General features: G+C 58.4%; 1 protein-coding gene across 2 annotated transcripts in view; it reads left to right on the forward strand.

The window, feature by feature from the left end:
- NAV1 (neuron navigator 1) overlaps positions 1–12368 on the forward strand; it is a 38428-nt gene that overhangs the window by 2330 nt on the left and 23730 nt on the right. The gene's annotated exons all lie outside the window — the stretch shown is intronic.

Consider the following 12368-nt stretch of genomic DNA (forward strand, 5'->3'; position numbering starts at 1 on the left):
GCGGCTGCCCTCGGAACGCGGTGGGAGCGCAGCGGGAGGAGCCGCTCGGTGCTTCGTGCCCATCTCGGGGCTGTTGCGCGGTGCGTGGGATCCGCTCTCACCCACGGCTGCCTGCGATGCTGCGGCGGGGAGCGGCTCTGCGTGCTCGGGTCTCATCTCCGCTTCGTGGCCGAGCGCCGTGCCCGGCCCTTCCCCTCCCTGCGCTCGATGCGTGGATGCGCGCTGATCTCCAGGACGGCAGCGCTGCGTTCCGCTGTGCCCGCAGCCCCGAGGGCTCGCAGCTCGAGGGAAGATGGCAAGCGATCTGTCTCAGTGCAGCCACGACGAGGCCGCTCACAGCGTTCGGTGAGGGCACAGCAGCTGGGGGCTGCAGGTGTGGACCCTGCTGTGGTGCAGGGCTGTGCCCCGTGGGTCTGCTGGGGGTGCTGCAGTGTCCCGTGGCAGCTGTGCTGTGGGAAGCCACAGGGTGAGCGCGAAGTGGGGCAGAGGTGCTGTGTGTGTGAGGTCACCGTCGCTGCTTGGGGCCCTTTGGTGACTCTATTGCTGTGGGGCAGCTGTTGCCCAGCCCCAGTGGTGCCACGTCCTGCTGGGTGCATGGCGGTGTTGCAGGAAGGTCTGTTCCTAATGGATGTTCATCACTGCTATCTGTGTGTCCCTGTAATGCTGCTTTTGGGGGTTCCTCAGCACCCTGCAGTTCCCTGTGTGTGCAGGACTGGCCCACTAGGATAAACCCCCCATGCACAAACTATGTCAGGTGGAGGTTTTGGGGTGGTTCCCCATCTCTGGCTGTGCTGAGGTGGAGCATCCCTCAGGGCTGTGCTTCGGTTGCCCTTGGCCAGGCTGGGTTGGGGTGTGAACCTCTGCTCTGTGCTCCCAGAGTTGGCTGTTCTTTCAGCCCACGTGCACTGCTGGGCTTCCCGAGGTGGGAAACACCAGTTCCCTGCTGTCAGCTGGGACAGTGTCTGTGCTGGCAGGTCAGTTTGTCACCGTGCTGCTGTCCTCATGTGAGGCTGTGGTTGTGTGCTTGCATTCAGGGGGAGCTGTGCTGTTGAATCGCAGCTGCTCTGTTAACTGAGCCACCAACGACCTGGTGTGTCCTTGACAGTCCGTGGAGCTCAGAGATGCTTGAGGGAGTGGGATGGCAGCAGCGTGGTGGGGGCTGCTCCATCACTTTGCTCGTGACTGCAGTTGGGCACGTGCTGAGCTCCTGGTGGTGACCCCCATCTGATCCGCTGCTGTCCAGGTGGGATGGCAGGGATGGCAGCTCCTCTGCAGCTCTCACAGTGTGAGCTGTCACCCCGTGCTGAGCTGTGCCCCCGACTGACCACGGAGGGCGGTGGCTTATGGATGCATTCTGCATCCCTGATCTCCACACCTGAGTGCCCATCTCCATTCTGTGCTGCCAGAAACACTGCCCACCCTCTGCTGAAGTGCAGCGTTGGCCAGAGCTACAGTTTGTGTAGTGGTGGCTAAATGTTACCTCTCTGCAAGTGTGTCATCATCTGTTTGATGGCACCGCAGCCTTTGTAGGGCTGGCAGAGGTGGCCCCATGCTTAAAGCAGGGCAGCCTGCGTAAGCTGGGAGAGGTCACCGGGGCACAGCAACCGCATGTGCTTTGTAGAGGCTATTTCCAACATCTAAATTACACATTGCACATCAAGCACAGGCTGAGTGTCCTCATCAAAGCCGGGTGTGCTGGTGGTGCAGTTTGAAAGGCACAGAGGCAGCATGGCCCCATGTGCTTGCTGCAGGTCCCCGAAGCAGCCTCAGCAGCCATTTCCGTGGCCATCTCTTGCTGTCCACAGTGCCTCTGTAGTGGCTGCTAATGGGCAGGAGTATTGGGATGGGCAGAGCCTGGGTGGATGGGTGCAGTGCCTGGGGAAGCAATGCTCCCTGGAGTGTTTGCAGGAGCCTTTGCAGCACGGCCTTGGAGTGCACAGCAGTGCTCTGCTCACTGTTGGGTCAGAGCCTGCACAGCTCTTCCAGCCCCAGCAGTGGTTATTGCCTCTCCTAGAGGCCACTCTTATGGGAATGTTACTCCTCTCTCAGTGCACCCGCATGGCAGTGGTGAGGTCGTTTGGGTGGGAATTTATTTCCTTCTGGCAGCAGAATGGAGCTCCAGTGTTCAGAAATAGGGTGATGAGAAAGGGGTGATCCGTGCTGTTATGTGATAATGGTGGTGCTGAGAAATCCATGCTGGTCTTTTAAGGTTTCCTGTGGAAAAGCAGCAGAGCAAACATCTGAAGGCAAAACGACTCCAGGATGGCTTGGTGGTATAAATTCTTCCCCCAGAGAGCTTGAGAATTGTTGTTTTACATGCAGCTTTCCCAGGGCCTGGCTGTGTTTTACCCCCGAATCCAACACTCGCCCACCAGAACCACATGGCTGAATGCAAAACAGTTCTGTTTGGGGGGGGACCAACAGCTGCCTGGCACCAGCAAGCTGCCCACCCCCCAGGGCTGTGTTGGTGCTGTGCACGCAGGATGTGTCCCCTCCAGCTGTGCTGCTGGTGCTGTGTGCTGCCTGCTTGGTGGCACTCAGAGGAGCACTGCCAGCTCTGTGCCTTTTGCAGAGTCCTGCAGCCCCAGCTCTGTGCTGCTGCCCTCGTGCTGCAGCACCTATATGTGCCAGCAGCACTGTGCCCTCACCACTGCCCCACATGTCCATGAGAGTTCCCAGCTCTGTGCAGCCCTGCACAGCTTCACACCTTGCAATACCAGAGAGCAGCATCCCCCATCCCCCCTCCCTCTCTTCCTGGTCCTTCCCCTGCTTTGGCTGGGGCTCCTGCTTGCTGCCTGGGGAGGGGGATTAGTGCCAGGATGGAATGGAGCCACAGCCTGTGGCCCTGGCACTGTGTCACCCCTGAGTGACGCCAGGGCCCAGGGACAGCTGAGGGCACAGCGATGGTTCTGTGGGGTCCTGGCAGGGCTCTGCAGAGCTCTGGGCTCTGCTCACATGGCTCTTTGGTGCCCAGTGATGTGTCCTGTCCTGAACCTCATTGTATCATTGTGCGGATGGCGCTGAGTGATGTGTGTGTGTGTGGCAGTGGTGTGCCCAGAATGTGCACGTGTGTGGCCTCAGATGCAGGTGCAGCTGCCTGGGTGCAGTGGTGACAGCTCTGTCTGTCGGGGTGGTTGGTCCCAGGCTCAGGTCTCAGGGATGTGGGAGATGAGATGAGGCTCAGTCCTGCTGCAAAGTCACATCCTCCTCTGGTGTGCAAACACCCTCCTGGGAGAGCACAGAGATGGAAATGGGATCTGGAGCAGCCATTGTTCCTTTGGAGTGCTGTGGGGCAGCACAGCCGGGGATCTGGGGGCACAGTGCTGTTATCAGGAGGGAGAAGGGAAGCGGGGCTTCCTTGGTGCTGCTGCATTGCAGCTCCCAGCCGGGAGCGGAGCTGGGAAGGCAGGGGATGCTGCATTGCAGGGCTGAGATTAGAGCTGTGCAAATGGAGATGTGCCGGAGTGGCTGTGATGCTGTGGAGCGGTGCCTGGCGTGCCCTCAGATCTGCTCGTCCTTCCTTTCATCTCTTTCCTGCACGTTTTGTTTCTCTCGAGCGTTTCCTTCGTTCCTTACACTGCTGTTTGCCTGCTCTGATTGAGGCAGCAACCTATTTCTTTTGAATTCTGGAGGAGGGCTGAGGTTCCTCTCTGGAAGGAGCTGTTGGAGCCTGGCGGTCTGGCCTGAGGCATCCCCTGTAATCATAGTAGAGCAAATGAGCACCTGAAGGGCTGCTCTGTCACCGTGTGTCCCCCATTCCTTGTCTGTCCTGGCAGCAGTGTGGGCAGGTGGAGGCTGCAGTGTTAGTGGAGGGGCTGGGGAAGGTGGCTGGAAAGTCAGGTTTGGTGGCTGTGGGGTCATATCTGCCCCAGCCCTGTGCCATGTGCAGCCTTGTTGAGCACTGCCCCACAGGGTTGGGGTCTGCGCTCTCTCCATTCCCTCCTCTGCACACTGTGTTGTGCCAGTTCGTGTCCCCAGCTGTGGCAGCTGGCAGCAGGACCCTGTGGGGGGCATCTGGGTGACTCCAACAGGGAGCTCCTGAAGTGTGTCCTGCCCAGCCCTGATGGGCTTTGCAGGGAGCCCAGCCCGATAACACCAAGCTTCCACCTATGGGACCTCAGCATCCCCGCTGGCAGTGCTGTCCCAGCCCTATGCTGAACAGCGTGGCTCAGCCCCAGAGCAGCATTGAGTCACGTTCAAAGCTGCAGCTCAGGTACAGCTCCATTGCCAGCTATTTATAGACGTGTGAGCTCCCAGCATGGCAGGGGCTGAGAATAACTCCTGATCAGACACTCCTCCAAATCACACACCTGCTGCCCGTGTGCATCAATGCCTTTCTAGGCACAGCGTGTGTTGTGCTGGGCTGTGGGTCCTGCAAGCAGCGGTGCTGGTGTGCAAGACCTGGTGGTGGCATTGGCTGCTGGTGGCAGTGATCTGTCACCAAGAAGGTGCACACGGATGGTATGGGGAGCGTGCAGCATCCTGCTGTGCATGGGGAGCACCTGGTGGGATCGGTGGCATAGGGAAGGTGTGGAGATGCCCATGTTTGGCTCTCAGACACAGAGTGGGGGCTGCGTGTAGCCGGCGCCTGGCGGATTGCATTGGCCCTTTTGTCTCTGGCAAATTCCATTTTGATAGCTCACCACGTGTGATTTGAGGCTGGATGCATCACTTTCCATAGCACTGTGGTTGAACCGTGATGCTGATGGTATCTGGACCCCATGGGGTTCAGCAACCCCCCAAAATACCTACAGCATCTCTTGGGTTCAGCATTGGGGACCGGCACATCCCCAGGCTGGGTTAAGGGCTGCAGGAAGCACGGAGTCTGCGTCCTTCTGTCCTGCAGGCTGAGCGTGGCAGCTGGGGACCGGTTCACCAGCAGAGCAAACCCTCCTTCCTTCAGGGCAGGAGCATCTGTTGGAGGAAAGCAGACGGCCAGCAGCACCTCCAGCCATCTCCTTCTCATTTCCCTGAGCTCTCAGAGCTGTGCTTCTGCTGTGCTGTGCCAAGCAGCGTCCCGGTGTGCTGCAGATCCATCATCTTCCGGCCGCGGTTTGCAGAGCACTCAGAAAACGTTGTGCTATTTTCAGTTAGTTTTCCAAGTCGAGATTATTGGCTCGTGGATCTCCGTTCCCAGATGGAGAACATGTGGCCGGGTCCTGCAAGGGGAGGGGATGGCCTCGCTCATAGCACAGCATATGGGGGATGAGCAGGGGGGGTGTTGTGGGGCTGCGTGGAGAACGGTGTGTGTGAGGAGGGGGGAGTGCAGGCTCGTGCACGAGGCACAACAGTGTGCTGGTGAGGAGACCCCGACCCACAGCTCTGATTCAGAAGGACACGTGTGAAGCTGCCCCACGTTCCCCCCAGCAATGTTAGCCTGCAGAGCCCCCAGAGCCGCTCTTGCTCAGGGCAGGGCAGGGGGGGGCAGAGGTGTTGATTTGTTTTGTTGCTAAGATTCTTGTTCCCTTTGTGGGAATAAAGCAGATTTTGTTTGGTTGAGGGTTCTCTAAAGCTTCAAAGGGAAATGGAATCCCGGCTGCCAGCTCCTTTCTGTGCAGCAGCGATGCCTGTTTTCCATCCCAAACCGTCCATGTTTTGCGGCTCAATAGCACATCCGAGACAATGGCTTTAGAAATCCGACGCCTGCGTTTTGGACCCGCAGAGCTGAGGCACAGCCAAGGGATGCGCGGGGTGCCAGAACCGTGAGCATGGGAAGAGAGGGAGAGAGAAGGAGGAGGAAGACAAACTTGCTCTGATGGGACGTTTCCAAGGAGATGGTGGTAACGATCTTTCGTTTCCATGCAGCTTCTCAGCCCTCTGCAAGGCGTTCTTGCTCCTAAGCAGATGTGACACACGTCCTGTGCAGCAGTGGCTGTCCTGGAAGCTGCTGTAGGAGTGGATGGGGTGCATGGAGCCCATGGATGTGGGGCTGCTTGGGGGCCCCGTGCCGTTGTTCCCACATTGGTGCTCCATGAGGTAGCAGCGCTGGAGGACAGTGAACTCATTCCCTCCTACATCAGTGCTGCTGGTTCACACTGCATTGTCCAGCTCTGGGATGGGGCTGTGGGGTGGGGGCTTATGGGGAGCCCATGGGGTCCCTGCTGAACCCCCGGGAGCAGCAGTCTGGTTCCAGTGCCCCACGCTGCTCTTTCTCTCCAGGTTCTCCCCTGCAGAGCAGCAGCAGATGGGGCTGCAGTGGGGGCTGCCCTCTGTGCTCCCTGCATCCTCTGAGCATCTCCCACCTCCCAGAAGGAGGAAGGGAAGTCTGCAGTACCGCTGCTCCCTGTGCAGGGCTGTGTTTGCTGGGAGGAGAACAGCCCAACCCCATCGCCTCCACGTTTGGCGGAGCAGTGGTCTCCTGGTGCATCTCATTGTGTTTCAAACTGGAGCAGAAAACGCATTTTGTGACCTTTTTTTCTTTTTTTCCCTTCAATGACTTTCCCATTTTTTTATTATTATCATTATTATTTTTATTTTTTTTTCTTGGTAAACTCTGCAACCACTTAAAGTGTTCCTGAAGGGACTCATTACTGCTGAGCTCATTGTGTGTGTTTTGCCCTCAGCACCGCTGGATGTGCCTCCTGGTTTGGATGGAGCCCAGGGTCACGTGCCGTTTCCTTTTGCATCCTGTTCCCTGCCCTGTGCTGTCTGTTGGGCTCCTGGTGCTCTCACTTCCCAGTTCAATAGGCTCCTTGTTGGTCTGCTGTGCACCGTCACAATCAGCTTCCCCACTCTGTGCTCATTGTTGGTAGAAAGCGTATCCAGAAAAAGACAAATCACTTCCTTGTTGGAGGGACTTCTGGCTGATGCCTTCCCCACACCGCTGTGCTGGCTCTGGTTGTGTGTTGGCAGAGCTGGGCTGGGGCTGCAGAGCCCCTTCTGAGGGCAGAGCTCTGATTGCATGGCAGTGCTGCTACCTACACTGGAGAGCATCCGTTCCTGCAGGCATCCCCTGCTCTGCAGGCATGGCCAGAAGGAAGAAAGGGGCAGAGCCTGATCCTTCTCCTCACTTGTGTCTTGTTGTCTTTGGTAGCAAAAACAGCTGTTGCTTAGAAAGGCTTTTCCCAGGGGGAGGGGGAGGTGAGCAGGGCTGGAAGCAGCCGGAGGGTGGAGCAGGTCCTGCTGCCCCACTGTCACCATGGTGGTCCCAAGGGAAGGCAGCAGTGCTAGGATTGGGCACCGTGTGCACGTGCATCCCTTTCCTTGTACGGCGTGCTCCAGGCGCTGCAGTTACAATGAGGTTGTGATGATAGTTCTGGTGGAGGCTGTGGGTGTGTGGTGGGACCCTGAGCCCATATCCAGAGGGGACCTCCCTTCCCCAGGGCTCCTTGTGGCGTTGGCTCTCACTCTCCTCCATTGTAAGGATGTCACTCACATGCAGCTCCCGCAGCATCTGTCAGAAGGCGTCCTCCTGTCCTCGGTGCTCCTGGGGAGAGGGAGCTGTTGGCCCCCTAATGAGCCTGACATCAATTAATCATCAGCCTCAAAATTAGCATTGTGGCAGTGTATGTGGGAGAGAAACCGTTCCCCAGATGGAAGTAAGAATAGCCTGGGTTACCTCCCTGCTCCCTGAGGAGGTGGTGGCAATGGGGCCATTACTGCAGCTGAGTGGGGCTGGGGGTCCCTCATTCATCTGCTGGGGGCTCCTGGGGACCCCCGGATGCTCTCAGAGTCAGTCTTTCTATTGCAGAGCTTGGTGTGAAGCTCTGATGCGGGGGGTGGGGGGAGGCTCAGCTCCAAAGGGGTCTTCTGTGGGTGAAGGAGACTCATTTGGGGCCACCAGAACCTCTGTGCCCAGGTGCTCTGTCCCTCTCCAGGCAGCTCAGCAGCTTGGATTCATAGAATTGGTCGTGAAGGTTTGGGAAAGGACTGCTAAGATGGGTGAGCTCTGCATTCTCTGTAAGGAAGTGCTTAGTGCAGAACGGAGGAGGGCATTTTGCATTGCTGCTGGATGGAGATGCATGAGGGCTCCTCGGCTGCCGGGTGATGGACGGACAGGCCAAGTGTCCACCAGAGCCCAGCTGAGGCCGCGGAGAATTGTGTTTGCAACGCACTGCTCTGCACAAAGCTCTCAGTCACAAGGAGAAGGGGGACAAAGGGTTCCCTGTTTCCCCCCCACCCCCCCTCCTGTCCCACTGGGTGCAATTCCAACAGTTAAAAAGCAAATGTGAGTTGTTTGTCTCTGTGAATATAAAGCTTCCCCAAGCATGGCTGTGTTCTGGCTGGGAGCGGGGTGGCTGGCTCCGCTAATGACTGTGTGCTCGTTTGGAGCTCTGCTTGCTGCAAATGGGAGCCAGTGTGAGCCAGGAGCCTTTCCCTGCTATGGGGACATGGTCTGGGCAGTGATCACTATTTGGAGCAGCCCTGGCTGCAGGGCACACACCAGCAGTGGGGGGAAATGGGTTCGGGGGGCTGCCTGAACTCAGGTTGCTGATCCACCGGTGTTGGTTCCCACTAGGAAGGGGATGGATGTACATGAATGATGGTGCTGGGCTGTGCCAGGTGCCCACCACATGGCCCTGCGGTGAGTGTGGGGCTGGAGGAGCCCCTCAGCACGTGGATATATCTTTGCTGTCTGTGTGGAGCACCCATGGAAGCAATGGGGCTGCTGAGGCAGTGTCAGAGCTGCTGGCATCTGGCGCTGCACTTTGTGGCCTCGGGGAGCTCAACCCCAAATCTGTGGGAGCTGAGCTGTGCTCTCTGGCAGTGGTGGAGGACATTGTGCACCCCGGCATGGGGTGAGGGGAGAAATGTGTGGTGCAGGGCTGCATTGGGGCGTTCTGCTTCTGTGAGAATGCTTTCGTACCGTTCCTCCCAGTGCCACGAGGACACTGGGGTAGGGCAGTGCTGGGATGTGGGATGGGGGGCAATCCAAAGCCCAGCTCACTCCTCCGGGTGCAGCCACAGGTGGGCGCCAGACCCCCAGCACCCAAACCCCCTCTCCAGGCAGAGCATGGTGATGTCCCCAGATGTGCATCACATCTGATGGGCACCGAAGCAGTTAAGAGAAGGGCAGATTTGTGCTCTAAGAAACCCGCAGCTCCTTCCTTAGATCCCGTGAATCGGCCCTTTGCCTCGGTCGGATAAAGCCCCATTGATCCATGCTCTCCCCACAGCTCGGAGTGCAGCAGCTCAGGGCTCTGTGGCAGCACAGCACTCTCCCAGCTTTTCTCTTCCTCCACTGCTGAAGCAGAATCAGGTGAAATCTCTATGGCAACGAGCAGATGACAGCGAGTCTTGTTGCCTTGGAAATGAGACAGGGGAAAAAAAAAAAAAAAAAAAAAAGGACCCAAAAAAAAAAGAAACCCACCCAAAAGAGCCATCTGGAATTCTGAATTTCCACCATGTCCGTCCCATGACTTGGGCTGGGTATGGAGCAGCACCATCTGCCCCCAGGGCTTTCACTTTGCTTTTTGTTCCCTGATTCTGGTTGGGTTAATTGTGCTGTGGATCCCCTCGAGCTGTTGGTGGCTCTTGGAGGCTCAGGGTACCAAGGCTGAGTGCAGCTGTGTTGGCTGGGGCACACATAGGTTGCACTGTGGGGGAGTGCAGAGCTATGGGGAAACTGAGGCACAGTGCTGAGCAACCCCTGCTCTGGGAGCAGCCCTGGCTGCATGGGGCACAGTCTGACCAGATGGGGGGATTTCAGGCAGCCCTGGGCTGGAGGTGTGACAGGCTGAGCAGCTTGAGCTCGTCCTGATGGAGACAGAGCTGCATTGGATGCACAGGTGGGGTGGTTTGGGTCCAAGCATCCATTGAATGAATAACCCACAAATGGGCTGGGGGCCCGGTCTGGATCTCTCCAGCGTGTTCGCTTGGAAAGTAGTGTATGGGAGAGACCCAATTAACTAGATTTATGGCTGCTCTAGCCTGAGAAAGTCTGAATCCCTTTTAAAAGCTTGGCTCGCTGCAGCCAGACCGGGTTCAGGCTCCAGGTTTCCCAGCCCTGCCCTCATTAGGAGGAGCGATTCACAGGGCTTAGCAGCAGCAGCAGCGCCCCAGAAGTGCTGATTCGGCTGAAGTCCCATCCCGGCTGTCACTGCTGCTAATTTGCTGCTCCTGCCTGCTGCCAGCAGGGAGCTGGCACGTGCTGTGGGGCTGTGGGGACGGCCCTGGTCATGAAAACAGACATGGTTATAGGGCTGGCCATGGTTATGGGGGCAGACGTGGCTGTGGGGCTGATGTCATTATGGGGGCAGACGTAGTAATGGGAAGGGATGCTGTTATAGGACTGGTCATGTTTATGGGGATGGTTATGGGTCCGGTTATGGGGATGGCCGTGGTTTATGGGGTGGCTCAGGCTGTGCCTTGTGCATACTGTTTCTGCCTGCTTTGCCCACTGACACCCCTTTGCTTGACTCAGGCACACTGAGATGCATCCATCCTCATCCCCATGGCTGATGTCACCCCGGGGTCATGGGGAAGGAAGGACTCATTAAACCACAGGGAGAATGATGACGAGTAGTGACTGCCTCCTGCCCAGCAGCATGAATCAGACGTGGTTGTAAGAATGGAGGATAAAACCAAGTTATTCCACGTGGAAACACTCTGCTATTGGCATGGCAAGCCGGTGTCCCCCAGTTGTGCACTGCAGACTGGAACCTACAGGGTCCTGGGGTCCACTCTGCCCCCAGCTGCAGCGGGTTCTGGGATGGAGGCAGCAGGAAGAAGAGGTTGTGAAGCACCTTGAAGGGGCAGCAGCCATCTGCAGGGCTGGGCAGCTCCCTGTGGCAGAGCAGCGTGCCCTGAAGCACAGCCCCAATTGCACACACAGCCCTACATCCCTGCGCCCCTGCATGGGGTTGGCTGCCACGTGGCCCACATGTGCACATCCTCGCAAGGCTCTCCCAGCCAAAGCACATGGGGTGCACGTGGGGTGTGGAGCTGCAGGCCCAGCAGGAGGCGATGGCTGCGTGCGGAAACACACCGTCATGAGCTGCAGGAGCTGATGGGTTCCTCATTCCTGGATGTTCTTGGCCACGTCTGCAGCGCCCGGTTATAGGACGTGGCTGCGCTCCATTGCGATGGCAGAGCAGCTGGCATCGCCAGGCGAAGGAAGTCAGATGGTGGTTGGGGTGAGCTGGGCGTTCTGCCTCAGTTTCCTCACCACAGTTTGCAGGGTGAGGGCTTTGGGGGCAGCGTGGTGGGGCACAGGGCCAGGATTGGGGCTGAGCTTCTGAGCTGGGATGGAGGAGACGCGCCGAGCAGGGAGATGTGCGGGACACGTCCCTGGTGGGCAGTGAGCCCAGCTCAGGCTGAGTGCCCGACTGACCCCGTGGCTGAGCCGTCCCCGCTGCTCTGCGTGCCGGCAGCTGCAAACATCTGGCTGCAGCAGCTTGCTAAATCGATGAGGAGAGGAATCCGGCACGCTGCTGCCGTTCCCACACTGCAGCCCTTCCTGGCTGCTCTGGTTCCGGCAGGGCTCAGCCAGCCCCTCACCAACACCTGGCAGTGGGGCTGCGCTGCTGCTGGTGCCACCAGCCCTACCCAGGGGACACAGTGCTGAGTGCGGTGTGTGGAAAGGACCTGGCTGTGTTCAGGTGAGCCTGTGTGCCAACAGGAGGATGCTGGCTCCCTCTGTCCCCAGGTGCAGAGCAGGCTGGTTGCTGGTTCTGCCCCACTGTGCTTCCTCTGTGCTGTGGCTGCAGCCCCCAGACCCCTCCTCACAGCCTGCACATCCCCAGCTCTGTGTGCCACACTGGTTGCCCCACATTCCAGCCCTGGCTAGGGGCTCTGCTGGTGCTTGCCAGCCCTGCTCACCCCACCATGCTATGAGCTTTCACCAGCTTCATTTAACCTGTCTCATCGTGGCTGCCTGTGCTCATCACTGCCTCATAGGGTCACATGGAAAGCAGGGCTGCATGACTGGGGGTGGGCACACAGACAGGGGTGGGGCTGTGCTGCTGAGCCCATGGCATTGCCTGCAGTCCCGGGGATGCAGATTGTAGGTGCTGGGGATGAGGGGGGCACAGGCCCTGCTTGTTTGCTGGCCATGAACCCCTCCAGTTCCCACAGCTCTCCTGGTGCTGCTGCACGGCCCGAGGGCTGTGTGCCGTGGTGTGTTAGGAGGAGCCAACCCCCGCCTGCTGCACTTGGAGATGTGGCTGTGGTTCACTGAAGGGCTGCGGTCACAGCCCAGCTGTTATCCACTGGGGTGTGAATCAGTGCATCAGGGGCACATGGAGTGGGAAGCTGTGCCCTAGGCTCAGCAGCACTGTGCCAGCTGCCATAGAAAGGAGGTGGTGACCCCATAGCTGTGTGTGTGTGTGTGTGTGTGCAAGTACGTATTCATGTTTATATTCATGTTTGGGTGCAGTGTGGGAGCCTTTCCAGCCCTCCCCCATCTCCTCTCAGGTGGCAGAGGGGGA

Source organism: Excalfactoria chinensis, chromosome 23 (assembly GCF_039878825.1).
Source record: "Excalfactoria chinensis isolate bCotChi1 chromosome 23, bCotChi1.hap2, whole genome shotgun sequence".
Taxonomy (NCBI): Eukaryota; Metazoa; Chordata; class Aves; order Galliformes; family Phasianidae; genus Excalfactoria; species Excalfactoria chinensis.